The sequence below is a fragment of the Suricata suricatta genome, chromosome 3, assembly GCF_006229205.1.
Source record: "Suricata suricatta isolate VVHF042 chromosome 3, meerkat_22Aug2017_6uvM2_HiC, whole genome shotgun sequence".
Lineage (NCBI taxonomy): Eukaryota > Metazoa > Chordata > Mammalia > Carnivora > Herpestidae > Suricata > Suricata suricatta.
In genome coordinates, this window is record NC_043702.1 from 116,854,054 (window position 1) to 116,866,746 (window position 12,693).

Below are 12,693 nucleotides of genomic sequence, written 5' to 3' on the forward strand. Positions count from 1 at the left end.
TTTTCCAAGGATGAGCTCACACAGCCTGTTTAAAGACTTGCCTCAGTTCAAGGTGGAAACACCAATGGCGTCTCTCACACTGGGAAGCTTGTGAGTGTCTGCACCTCTGCCAAAAATCCGACAGAGAAGCAAGACGGCAGGTACCTATTTCTTACAGACAGCCTCGAGGAAAGAGCAGGGATGGAGGTGAGCTTTCTCTACTGTAGTATGCTGTGGTATGCTGAAGTTCTACGCTATACTGTCGCATGCTGTGCTATACTGGGGTATGTTGTAGTATACTGTGGTGTGCTATGCTAAACTGTGGTGTGCTATGCTATGCTGTAGTACGCTGTGGTATACTCTGGTGTGCTGTGCTGTACTGTCGCATGCTGTGCCATCCTGAGGTATACTATGCTATACTGTGGTATGCTGTGGTATGCTATGGTACACTCTGGTGTGCTGTGCCATACTCTGGTGTGCTGGTCTCTATGGTGGTATACTACGCTATACTGTCAAATGCTGTGCTACACCGAGATATATTATGCTATACTGTGGTGTGCTGTGGTTACTGAGGTATACTATGCTATACTTAGGTATGCTGTGATATACCGTAGTATACTCTGGTGTGCTGTGCTGTACTGTGCCATCCTATGGTATATCGTGGTATACTGTGTGCTGTGCTATATTGTAGTATACTGTGGTACGCTCTGCTATGCTGCAGTATACTATGATATGCTATGCTGAGGTGTGCCCCGGTATCCTGTGCTGTGTGATGGCACACTATAGTGGACTGTGGTACATGCAGTGTAGTATGGTGTGCTGGGGTAGCTTGTACACTGCAGTGTGCTGTAGTGTGCTGTGGTACACTGTGATACACTTGCTACTGTACTGCAGCATACTGTGGTATAGTGTGCGATACTGTGCTATACTCAGAGCCTTTTGGTTTAACGATGGGCCCTAGTTGACAAATTTGGCTGTAGCATTCAACATTATGGGGATATATACATCAGAGAAAGCTTTTAAATATGTATGCATATTCAGCAAACCCTGATAAAGAATTTATTACATGTTAGGCAATATTTTAATCACTTTTAAGGTATTTATTTAGTTTGGGGCACTGGGTGGTTCAGTAGGTTAGGCGTCCGACTTCAGCTCAGGTCATGATCTCATGGTTCATGGGTTAGAGCCCCACGTCGGGTTCTGTGCTGACAGCTCAGAGCCTGGAGCCTGCTTCAGATTCTGTGTTTCCCTCTCTCTCTGTGCTTCCCCCACTTGTATTCTGTCTCTCTTAAAATAATTAAAATAAAATAAAATAAAGAGATTCATTTAGTTTAATGCTCCTATAAACCCAGAAGGCAGTAACTAGTGTTATCCTTGTTTACAGATAAGAAAAACAGAGGCACAGAAAGGGTACTTAACCTGCCCAGGGTCACAGTGCTGTTAAGTGACAGAGTTAATATTTGAACCCTCATTCTGTGACGATGCTAACACCTGGCCTTTTTTCTGGGTGGCTATAATTCTCCTCCTGACTTATTCTCTCATGTTTTAAGAATTGGCGAATTCCCTGTTTTGTGAACACAAGCAGTATGTCACGTAGGTCCTGAGGATTAAAATGTGATCTTCTCCCTAGTCCCATGCCGGCAGGAACCTATTGCCACACGCATGTAACATTCCAGCATAGAAAGGGTCTAATGGAAAAACAACCAATTCCGCATCCCACAGGCAGCTGCTAGAGACCCAGGGGCTTGTGGGCTGCCCTGGGGATATCCCATTTCCCTGCAAAGGGAAGGCCTTGGAAGTAGGGGTAAGGCAGGCTGTCATCACAGCCCCGCTCCCACGGCTGAGCCCATTAGGAGCACAGACTGACACTGGGCCTGGGAGCGAGCAACAGAGTCCTGGCTGCCGCCGGCCCTTTGTTGGGGGGCCGGGAGGAGGGTGTCACAGGGAGAGCCGAGCCCAAAGGGGAAGGCACAGAGATGGTGAAGATGGAACATGCCAGCCTCAGGGCCTAACACGCCACTGTCCTCTGGCAAGGGGCAGCGGCCACGTGTGTGGGCACATGGCTGGGCCGAGTCACCATAGCGCCACTTTGCCACTGGGTTTTATGTGACGGCCTCCGTCACAAAGGAATTTCATTCCCCACACACCCACTAGCCCCTTTTGGTTCCCAAAAGATCACTATAGGTCAAAACTCCATGATCCAAGATTCCTTAAAGTCAGAAAACTTGGGCACCAAAATCTTTCTGACCCGGGGCACGGGAGAAAGAGTGTGCTTTCAAAATGGCAAACACAACCAAGACTGCAAGCCCATCTACCGATTCAGGAGAAATAACCAAACTTCTAGTGCAACAGGGAGCCAAGTACTACTTTCAGTTAAAGCTCTGGGCCCAGTCAACATGCTCTGCTCCTCCAGATTTCTTTTTAATCTTTTATTCATTTGAGCGAGAGAGAGAGAGAGAGAGGGACAGAGCACGAGCAAGGGAGGGGCAAAGAGAATCTGAAGCAGGCTCCAGGCTCTGAGCTATCAGCACAGAGCTTGACATGGGGCTCGAACCCATGAGCTGTGAGATCATGACCGGAGCCGAAGTCAGACATCGAGCCAACTGAATCACCCCCCAGTGCCCGTGCACCTCCAGATTTTTTATAATCAATTGACAGTTTGCCAGTTTTGTTGAACACCAGAAGTCTGTGTGGTATCGACACAATTGGGAAAGAAGATTACGGCTGAGAATCTGTTCTGCCGAGACGGTGCCAAACGGCACCACAAGGCCTTAGCATCAGGCTGGCAGCCGCAACACCTCAGTCATGCTGCCAAGTCCCTCTGGGCCCTCGTTTTCTCATTAGTAAACCGGGGTACTCACACCTGCCGCAGGAATCTGATGTCCTTGCAGCTGTGAGATGCTGTGTGAAGCTGCTTCTCCTCGCTGTGAAAACAGACCCACACCCTGCCATCCTCGCCAAGTGGGCTTCTTTTGCAAATCTGGCGACAAGTTAACCAGAGTGGAGGGGGCGGATCAAGGTGTTTATGGGTCACCTCACAGGCAAATGCCACCAATGGTGATCTGATGAGGGAACAGAAGACACGACCAGCTTTTAAGGAGCTCACCACTGAGACGGGGGAGCGAACGCCCCTGTCACACACCGAGCAGTGCAGAAGTCGTCCCAAACCTCCACCGAGCACGGACGGCCAGCCAGGCACACTGGCCACCTCAGGGCGGGGCTCATCCAGGGCCCTCGAGGCCCACAGACGCACCTGTTCCCAGGTTTGGGTCTGGACTCCTGCCATCCGGATCTACAAACACGGCATTGTGGGGGTGGTGACAGTCTTGTCTCCAGAGAAACCGGGCAGAGACTGAGGGGTAGTCGGCCTGTGGCACAGCCTTCTTGGGAGAGTTGAGTCCAAAGGAGAAATGTGATCTGGAACGGCGGGCACCAGGGTTGGCTGACCTGTGGCCATGGAGGGCTTTGACCCCAGATCTAAGTCTAGAGGGCACCGTTCAACCCCACCTATTTATTTGGCAGGACCAGTAGGATCTCCAATCTTGACATGAAGACAGCCTGAAGGACAATAAGTAATTGGAGTGTAAGTTTGGTGCACTCACAACCAGCCGGGCCGGGCTTTGTGACACCCACTCCTCATGCCCACCTACCCCCAGTGAGGGCCACTGTGTGTGTCCCCTCACTGGGCCCCTATGTCCATTCTGGATCCATGTGTCCCCGCTGGGCCCCTGTATGCGTGTGTGTGTCCACTGGGCCCGTGTGTGTGTCCTTGCCGGGCCCATGTGTGTCCCTGCCGGGCCCGTGTGTGTGTATGTGTGTGTGTTTGTGTGTGTGTGTGTGTGTGTGTGTCCCCATCGGCCCATGAGTGCCCCCTCTAGGTCTGTGTGTCCCAGCTGGGCCGGGCCTGTGTCCACCGGAGCTGGAGCTCCCCTGTGGCCTCTGCCAGAGGGCTGGGCCCTCGCTCCTATCTCCTCGGCCACAGCTGTGCTGTCAACAGGGAGAGTCATGCAGCTCCCTCACGAATCCCAGGCTCTGTGCACAGCCGGCAGGGTGTGTGAGGACTAGATTAGGCGGGTGGGCCTGCCCCTGTGCTTCGGCCTGTAAAGCTCAGTCCTGAGACTGTCCAGGCCGAGGGCAGGGACACAGCGACCCAGGGCAGGCAGAAAGAAGCAGGCAAGGAAAAGATCGAGAGGGACTGAGGGCCAGAGGACCAGCACAGGAAAGATGCAAGATGAGCTTTCCAGCAAGCATGGGGCACGTGTCTCAGACCCTGTGTAACACGTGTTCACTTGTTCAGAGTTACACCGCCGACAGACTTGGGTCCACGTCGGCTAAAAGGTGTTCTGGCATCTCATACAAAATAAAGGCCATTCTCTTTCACATCCTCCTCCCCAGGTGCTGGCCCCACGCTTGCGAGTGGCCAGGTACCCCTGGCCCACCCAAGCCTCCTGCCCCTTCCCCTGTCAGCCCATCTCTGTTCCTCGCCACTCACATGGTTCTCAAATCCACGGCTTCCTTTCTGTGGTCAGAGGAGACAAAGCTTTCCTTTCTGTTCACCAGAGTTCAAATGTCTTCTGAAAACATCCAGAAAAGACTATTAGAGGGGAACAGTCTCTCCAACGGATTGCTCAAGTAGAGCTCAGCAGGGATTGCAGGCAGGGGGCTGGGGGTGCCCAGCAATGGGGTCTCAGGTCACCTGGCCCCCTCCCCCCCTCTTCCTGCTGGAACTGCACCCCCCCACCAGGACTAGACCAGGAGAGAGGATCTGCCCTCAGCCCTCCCAAAGCCAGGAGTCTCAGAAAGCAGGGATGAGGGTTTGGGCTGTGAGCCTCCAATGGGCAGCTGTTTCCAGGGGCTAAAGGAGGCCCCTCCCCGCTTGCTCCATGAGGTCTACGCAGACCCTCTGCAAGTAACAACTCTGCTGACCCGCTACCTTCTCATAGGTAATTTCTGCCCCCTCGTCCTGGCAGGGGTCTCTCCTTTGTGGGGCTATGGCTTCAACCCCTCAGTTTCTGAGGACCCTGAGAGACAAGGGGACACACTCAGCCGCGCCTGGACCCTGCCTGCACGCAGCATCCTGGAGGAAACCCTTGGCCTGTAAGCCACCCTGCACAAGGCCCTGAGGGTCCTGCACTCACCTGCTGCCCTGCCTTCCTCGACACCATCCGTGCAGTTTTCAGGGAGCATCAGGCTCCCCTGCCCCCCACCCTCCCCTCTCCGACCACTCACTCTGCCAGGACTCAGTGTCCAGGGAAGTATCTCTCTGCACAAAGATCTCTGTATGAAACGCGAGTGTGTGGAACATGATCTGTGGGGCAGGAGAGCCTGGGTTCTGGTCCACACCACTGCCTGCTGGCCACACGGCCAGACGAAGGTGGTGAAGTCAGATTTTGTGGGGAGAGACCTTAACAAAGAGCTCTGCATGCAGAAAGCTCTCAGTAATGATATTATTAGTACTGGTGACCACTTATTCAACACTCAAGCCTCTACACTGAGCACAGTAAGAATCCCTCTATCTCGGGGCAGCTAGGTGGCTCCTTCGGTTAAGCCTCTGGCTTCAGCTCAGGTTATGATCTCACAGTTCATGGGATTGTGCCTTGCGTCGGGTTCTGTGCTGACAGCTCAGAGCCTGGAGCCTGTTTCGGTTTCTGTGTGTCCCTCTCTCTCTGCCCCTCCCTTGCTCTCACTGTCTCTCAAAAATAAATAAACATTTTAAAAAATCCCTCTCCTTCAAGGTTCTTTCTGTTGAATTAAGGACTTAGAAATAAACAATTGGATATAATGTTATAAAATAGAAAAAAATATATATATATAATCCTATTAATATTTTGTCTTTGGCCAGAGTTCCTAACACGGAGCTCCTAAATTTTCCTCAGAACTTCCTGGGTGATAGTGTCTTTTGTTCTAATGAGGTGACTCTTGGGAGGTTGGGGGGGGCATCAGAAAGTCTAAGTCACTTTTAGAAGCTTGGAACTTTCACCCCTCCCTCACTTGTGCTCGCTCGCTCGCTCTCTCTCTCTCTCTCATATATAAATAAATAAACGTTTTAAAAAATAAACATTTAAAAAAAAAGAAAACCTTGCGACTTTCAGCCTCACCCCTGTTCCCTGAGGAGGGGCAAGGAGTTGGAAAATGAATTAACAGTCAATCCTTCCTACAGAATGAAGCCTCCGTGAAAATCCCTGGGGCCCCTGGGGGGCGCAGTCGGTTAAGCATCTAACTCCAGATTTCGGCTCAGGTCATAATCTCACACTTTGTGGGTTCGAGCCATGTGTTGGGCTCTGTGCTTACAGCGCAGATCCTACTTGGTTGTGATTCTCTCTCTCCCTCTCTCTCTTTCCCACCCCTCCCCAAATAAATAAACAAACATTTGAAAAAAAACCCAAAACCCCTAAAGTTCAGGGTTCTGAGAGGCTCCAGGCTGGTGACACATCTGCGTGCCAGGAGGGTGGCATGCTCCGGCTCCACAAGACCCTTCTGGACCTCACCCTATGTGCCTCTTCAACTGTATCCTTTATTATATTCTTTATAATAAAAGCTGGTAGGTGTAAGTGTTTCCCTAATTCTGTGAAACATTTTAGCAAATTATCAAACCAAAGAAGGAATCGTGGGAACCCTAATTTACAGCCAGTCAGTCAGAAATAAAATGACAGGCTGGGATTGCAGCTGGACTCCAATGTGGGACCGTCTTATGGGACTGAGCCCTAACCCATGGGATCTGACACCACCCCCAGGTGGGTGGCATTGGAACGGAATTGTGGGGCACCCAGCTGGCATCAGAGAATTGACAGCAATGGTATGGGGCAGAACCTCACTGGCTGTCAGAGGTGCTGAGGGCGAGGCTCCAGGAAACCGTGCATTTTCTCAAGACAAATGCAGAATTCATAAACCAGCCACACATGGGAGAGCCTGGTGTGCCCCTGGGGGTGGGGGAGGGGTGGCACTAATTACGCCCGGAGAGCAGAAGGATGTGGCACCCGCACAAGGCTGTGATGCTGGAGCAGGACTGCGGTCAGCGGAATGAGCAGTGAGTCCAGGAAGCAGTGGGAGGTGGGCGTGAAGATGTGAAGGTGAGAGCAGCCTGTGTGGGGTGAACAAATGCTGGGTGCTTCCTTGGGTTTGAGCCCTCCCTCCTCCCTCCCACCCCCGCCAGCCCCAGTGTCCACTTAGATGCCCACTCAGTTCCCAGAAAACCTCTGTAGCTGGTAATCAGTCAGCATGTCCCACTGGCTGCAGGGATTGGTAGAGCGTAAACATGGATGTAAATAAACCGAGTCAGAATGAAGGTGGCTTCAGAAGGCTGCGCCAAATGCATTTTCCCATTCTTTAGAGACAAGAACAAAGAAGCACAAAGCCCCAACAGTTGCCGGCAACCATCCCAGGACCATGAAAATCAGACAGAAAGAGACAGAGAGAGTCCTTGGGGAAATTGCTGAGCTACTAGATCAAGCCTTGCCTGAAGCTCACACTACAATGGACTTTTCTTTTAAGGCCCAGGAGCAAATAAATCCCTGTCTTGTATAAGCCAGTTTGAGCTAAGCTTTCCAGTTCCTTTATGTTCATGTATTGCAGAACTGCGGGTGCAGAGAGGGATGTAAAAGACATTGAAACTAGAAAGGTAGTTGAGGATTAAGCCCCGGGAGGCTTTTCTTGTTCCACGCTAGGGTGCCAGACATCATGTAGGCAGCTGGGGACTCGGTGAAAATTGTTGAGGAAGGAGGTGGCATAATGGAATCTGTTTTTCGGAAATTAGCTCTCATGGCGGGTTGAGTGACAGACTGGAGGGAAGGGAGATTAGAAGCAAAAAAAAAAAAAAAAATGTGATTAGTAACGGGTCTGGGAAAGGACACTTTATCAAATATCCCCAGATGTCGATGTCATGGGGAGAGTGGGCGTTGGTGAGCAGGCAGGTACTCCTGCCCAACCTCTCCTTTTATCAGCGCTGAAAGCCTTTCCTTCACCCCTAAGAGCAAACAGCCCACAGCTAAGTGGCTCCAAATCCCAGTATTGCAATAAATACGAAGGCTATCCAGTTGTCTTAGAAGTTTCAAACAGATAGAAGCTTTTTATCTGGAAATCTAAAACAAAGTAATTTTACTTTACTTGTTTTTTTAACTAATAATACTTGCATTTTTTAAATGTTTATTTATTTTTGAGAAAGAGAGAGAGCAGGGGAGGGGCAGAGAGAGAGGGAGACACAGAATCTAAAGCAGGCTCTAGGGCCTGAGCTGTCAGCACAGAGCCCAACACAGGGCTCAAACCTACAAACCATAAGATCGTGACCTGAGCCGAAGCCAAAAGCTTAACCAACTGAGCCCCCCCCAGGTGCCCTGAACTAACAATACTTTAAAGAGTGGAGAAAAGAGGCGCCTGGGGGTGAGTTTGAGCCCCACGTTGGGCTCTGTGCTGACAGCACAGAGCCTGCTTCACATTCTCTCTCCCTCTCTCTCTGCCCCTCCCTCCGCTTGCTTTCTCTCTCTCAAAACAAATAAACATTTTTAAAAAAAGATTTTTAAAAAGAATGGGGACGAGAATATACCCCAAAACAAGAAGCTATAACAAGGTGTCCCCACTCCCAAAAGTTTGTGAATCGCTGATCTAAATCATGATGCTCCCAGCTGCCTGGGGGGAGCACCTGTCACTACTCGAGCAGGGGTGAGCTCGAACCTCCTGGCCTCGGGGGATGGCGTGAGGCATCCAGGGCGCACGTGGCTCCGCCCCCACGTCCACAAGGAGTATGAACATCTGCGTCTTCTCTCCCTGCATCCACAGAGAGCCTGGCTGGCCCTTTCCGTCACGGCCCGGGGCGCCACAGCCCACCCCTCGCCCACCTCGCAGCCTCCTCCTGGGCGTGCAGCTCCCAGACCTGGCCGAGTCCACTCAGCCTCCAGAATTTCCCACAGGCAGACCGCCACCTGCGTTGCAAACCCGCTGCTTCATCCACATGATTCCCATCACTTTGCTGGCTTTGTTTGTGGAAACTCCTATACAGCTTTTGAGCGTCACAAGACCCAGGAGCGAGGCTCACGACAACCCCCTGCCAGTCTGGTCCCTCTGCATCGACGGGGATGGGGGAGCTGCTATCTGATGACTGCCCTTTTTGTTGTAGAAACAGAAGCCTGAAAACACCCAGTGGTTTCCAGTCCAGAGTTTCCCACAAGGTTTGACGGCTCTGCCTGCTGGCTTCCTGTTAGCAGAACAAAGTTTCAGGCTGAGTCATGGCAGTGATTCACCAGTGTTGCCAACGAGGCCCCTGCCGCCTCCACCAGACACCACGGGCACAGGCCCCACCAGGCCTGCTGTGGCCCCAGCTTGGCCAGGTCCCAGAAGCGAGGCAGCCCAACACCCTGTTCCTGATTCTCCCCCCTGGGAGGCACATGACTGGCAGCAGCAGGAACAGGCTGGCCTTGGGATCCGGGGACACGATGGGGCCTAAATCAGGGCTGTTCCAGGGACACCCAGGAAGGCGCCCCTGCTCCCAAACAGGTCCCCGCCCTGCCCTCCGCAGGGCTGAAGAATCCTCCCTATGAGTTTTCTCCAACTTCCTTTACAGCACAAATACAGCTTAAACGGGCCATCACACCCGAGGATGACGAACGTGATGACCTCACTGGAGAAATGACCCAGGACACCACCAGTCCGGGAGCGGCAGGCAGGAGAGAGATGCAAGCGTCCAGTGCATCCCGGTTTGGCCCAGGACCAGGCCTGCCTGCGGAGCTCACACTGGGGAAGGCCCTCACCATCTGCCAGGACGCAGTCCAGGGGTTTCTCCCAATTCCGAGACCATCCTGAGGGGTCTCCACACACAGCATGCCCCACAGGTTCTGCAGGGACAGATGTGGGGACAAAATACAGGGGCTCCAGGCCACGCCCAGACCGGGACACCAAAGCTCACAGGTGGGCCTGTCACATGCATGGTCGCATGCACATCAGCCTGGGAAATGCAGCCCCTCCTGATGGCAGAGACAAGAGGGACGGGTCCCCATGCATACATTGGACCCAGGTTTTCTGATCCAGGTACCAGGAACAGCCACGGCATTGCTGATTAATCCCTAGATTTAGCAAAACTCCAGACGTGGCCACATAACATGAAAGAAAAGTCCACAGACAGCAGTGGCAGGTTACACAGCCACCAGTGGTCCCTGACTCTGTATCCAGGCAGCACACGGAAGGCCTTCCGGCAGCCCCTGCAGTGGGCCCTGAATCAGAGGAAGCAAAAGCAGAAACTCCGAGGTACTGAGGTACTGCCTCGGACTGGCTGTGTCACAGGACCCCAGAGGCCTTGGGGACCCTTCCAGTCCCCGGGTTATGCTCCAGGAAACAGCAGCTTGGCCCCCGCTCAGTGGGTACGTCTCCCACCCCCGGGGAACTCACAGACATCTTAAATTTGACTAACTTTGAACTACAATTCCCCTTCTCCTCCACTCCCTCCAACCTCCAAACTCACTGGTCCCCCTTCATCTCCTTTATCTCTGATCCTCCTGCCCCAGGGCCTTGGCACCTGCCCACCCCCACCCTCCCCTCGCTCAGCTTATGGTTCCTGAGCCCTCTCCTCATGGTACTCAGCACCCCACCACTCCTGGGGGTTCGGGGCCCCCTCCCAGGGAGGACCCCTCAGCCACTGGCCATGCCACCTCTCCGCTGTGCCCACCTGGCCACATGGACCCAGCTTCTGATGCACACTTGCCTCTGCTGTGGCCGTGCATGCGCAGGGTGACCCCCTCATCAGTGTCTGCAGCCGGCAGACCCCCCATCTCTCCTGAAACCCCCAGCGGCCGGCACAACCTGGTGCCAATCTGATCAACCAATGAGCTCGGGTTTTGTCTCTGTTTTCACCGAGCTCCTTATTTATTGAGGTCTAACAGACACAGTGATTCAATATTTGTGTATACTGTCAAACAGTCACAAGAAAGTCTAGTTAACCACCACCACCATGCACGGTCACTGAAAACATTTCTTCTTGTGATGATTAGGAAGAAGCCCTAAGAGCTTGAGAGGATGGAGCTGCAGCAAAAGGAACCTCAACGTTGCCGCAGCAGGTGGTTACGGAGACCAGGGCTTATTCCAGAAGCCACCTCTCACCCGGCTTTGACCGCAGAGGGTCTGTGAGAAAGGTGGCTTTGAGCATAGGGCCCGGCAGGCAGACGGTGTGATAAACCGGTTCCTACCTTTGGTCTACTCTCCCTGCCTGCCTGCCCACTTCCAGAACGCAGGCCTGAGGAGGCCCCTTCCTGCCAGGCAAGAGGAGGTCACGGGGACACATGGGGACAGCTGGGCACCAGGGAGATGTGCGCACACCGTCCCTTCTCATCCCTGGGACTACACGGCATTTCAAGGGTTCAGTGATATGGGGGGGCACCTGGGTGGCTCCATCAGTTAAGTGGCCGACTTCAGCTCAGGTCATGATCTGGTGGTTCATAAGTTTGAGCCCCACGTTGGGCTCTATGCTGACAGCTCAGGGCCTGTAACCTGTTTCAGATTCTGTGTCTCCCTCTCTGTCTGATCCTCCCCCACTCACACTCTGTCCCTCTCTGTCTCTCAAAAATGAATAAACATTAAAAATAATTTTTAAGTGGGCTTGGTGATTTTTGAAATTCTGTATGAAAATGATTCGAGATTTAATTTTTCCAAGTCCTTGCGGTCCATTCCACCCAGAGGGTGTGAAATCATATTGTCACAGTTTTTGACACAACACGTGGGATGAGACCTATTCAGAGACAGGCCCTGGTGGTTCTAAGATGGAGAGTCTGGAAGACTTGGTTCCTGGTCCTGCAGTTACTTTGAAGAGACATGTGGGAGCAGATCAACGCGTTCAAGTCTGTGAAAACGCCGCGGTTGGTCGTACAGCTGACTTAATGAAGCGCTTGGCTCAAGGCAGAGTGGTGTGGATGGAGGCGTGGGGCCCGGGAGAAGGCTGGGGGGCAGGCGTGGGGTCTCAGGGCAGGAGGCAAGAGGGGCTGTCCGTCACTTCCCACTGCCGTGTCCCCAGGCACTCAGGGCAGCCAGGCAAGGGGAAGGACCCAAGTTATGTCTCATACTCAATTCAAACCTGTCATCCGAAGATGACAACATTTTTACTGTGACCGAAACATGTCACGCAGGACACACCTTCCAGCTCTCCGGGACACCAGGGGAGAAGCTCAAGGTTACTGGACTGTGTTCCTGGAAGAGACAGTGCACTGGCTTCGCAGCCCGCGTGCACGCGCCACCACACCTGGTCTGGCTTTGGTTCCACCTGTCTGTGCTTCTAGCCCTCTGAACAGCATGGCTGTGTTGCTGAAACCTGGGTGCAGTTCTTTTTTTGTAAACGGTCCCACATTTGAAAGGCACTCAGGGAGTTTCAAATATCGGAAGGATGGCTACGAAGAAGGCAAAATGCTTAGAGTCAGTGTCAGGAGGAAAGAGTCACAATCCACCTGTATGTGCACACTGTGGTTAAAGTTTCAAATCACATAGATGTACACTTGATAACCTTCTGGAGTAGAATTTATCGAAATTTGTAATAGTTACATTAGAGTAAAAAAATATGGGTGATTTCTTTTCTTTTTTAAATTTTTTAATGTTTATTTTAATTTTGGGACAGAGAAGCAGAGCATGAACAGGGAGGGGCAGAGAGAGACACACACACAGAATCCAAAGCAGACTCCAGGCTCTGAGCTGTCAGCACAGAGCCCAATGCGGGGCTCAAACTCATGAACTGCGAGATCATGACCT

The 12,693-nt window shown here is 52.4% G+C and overlaps 1 long non-coding RNA gene across 1 annotated transcript in view; it reads right to left on the reverse strand.

Moving 5' to 3' along the window:
* Window positions 1-4,552, reverse strand: part of LOC115288017 — a 28,261-nt gene extending 23,709 nt beyond the window's left edge. The window contains exons 1-3 of the long non-coding RNA XR_003906780.1: window positions 4,472-4,552; window positions 3,233-3,537; window positions 2,841-3,041 (exon numbers count right to left, since the gene is read on the reverse strand). This is a non-coding gene — a long non-coding RNA (uncharacterized LOC115288017). The remainder of the gene's footprint in view (window positions 1-2,840; window positions 3,042-3,232; window positions 3,538-4,471) is intronic.
* Between the last annotated feature and the right edge of the window lie 8,141 nt (window positions 4,553-12,693).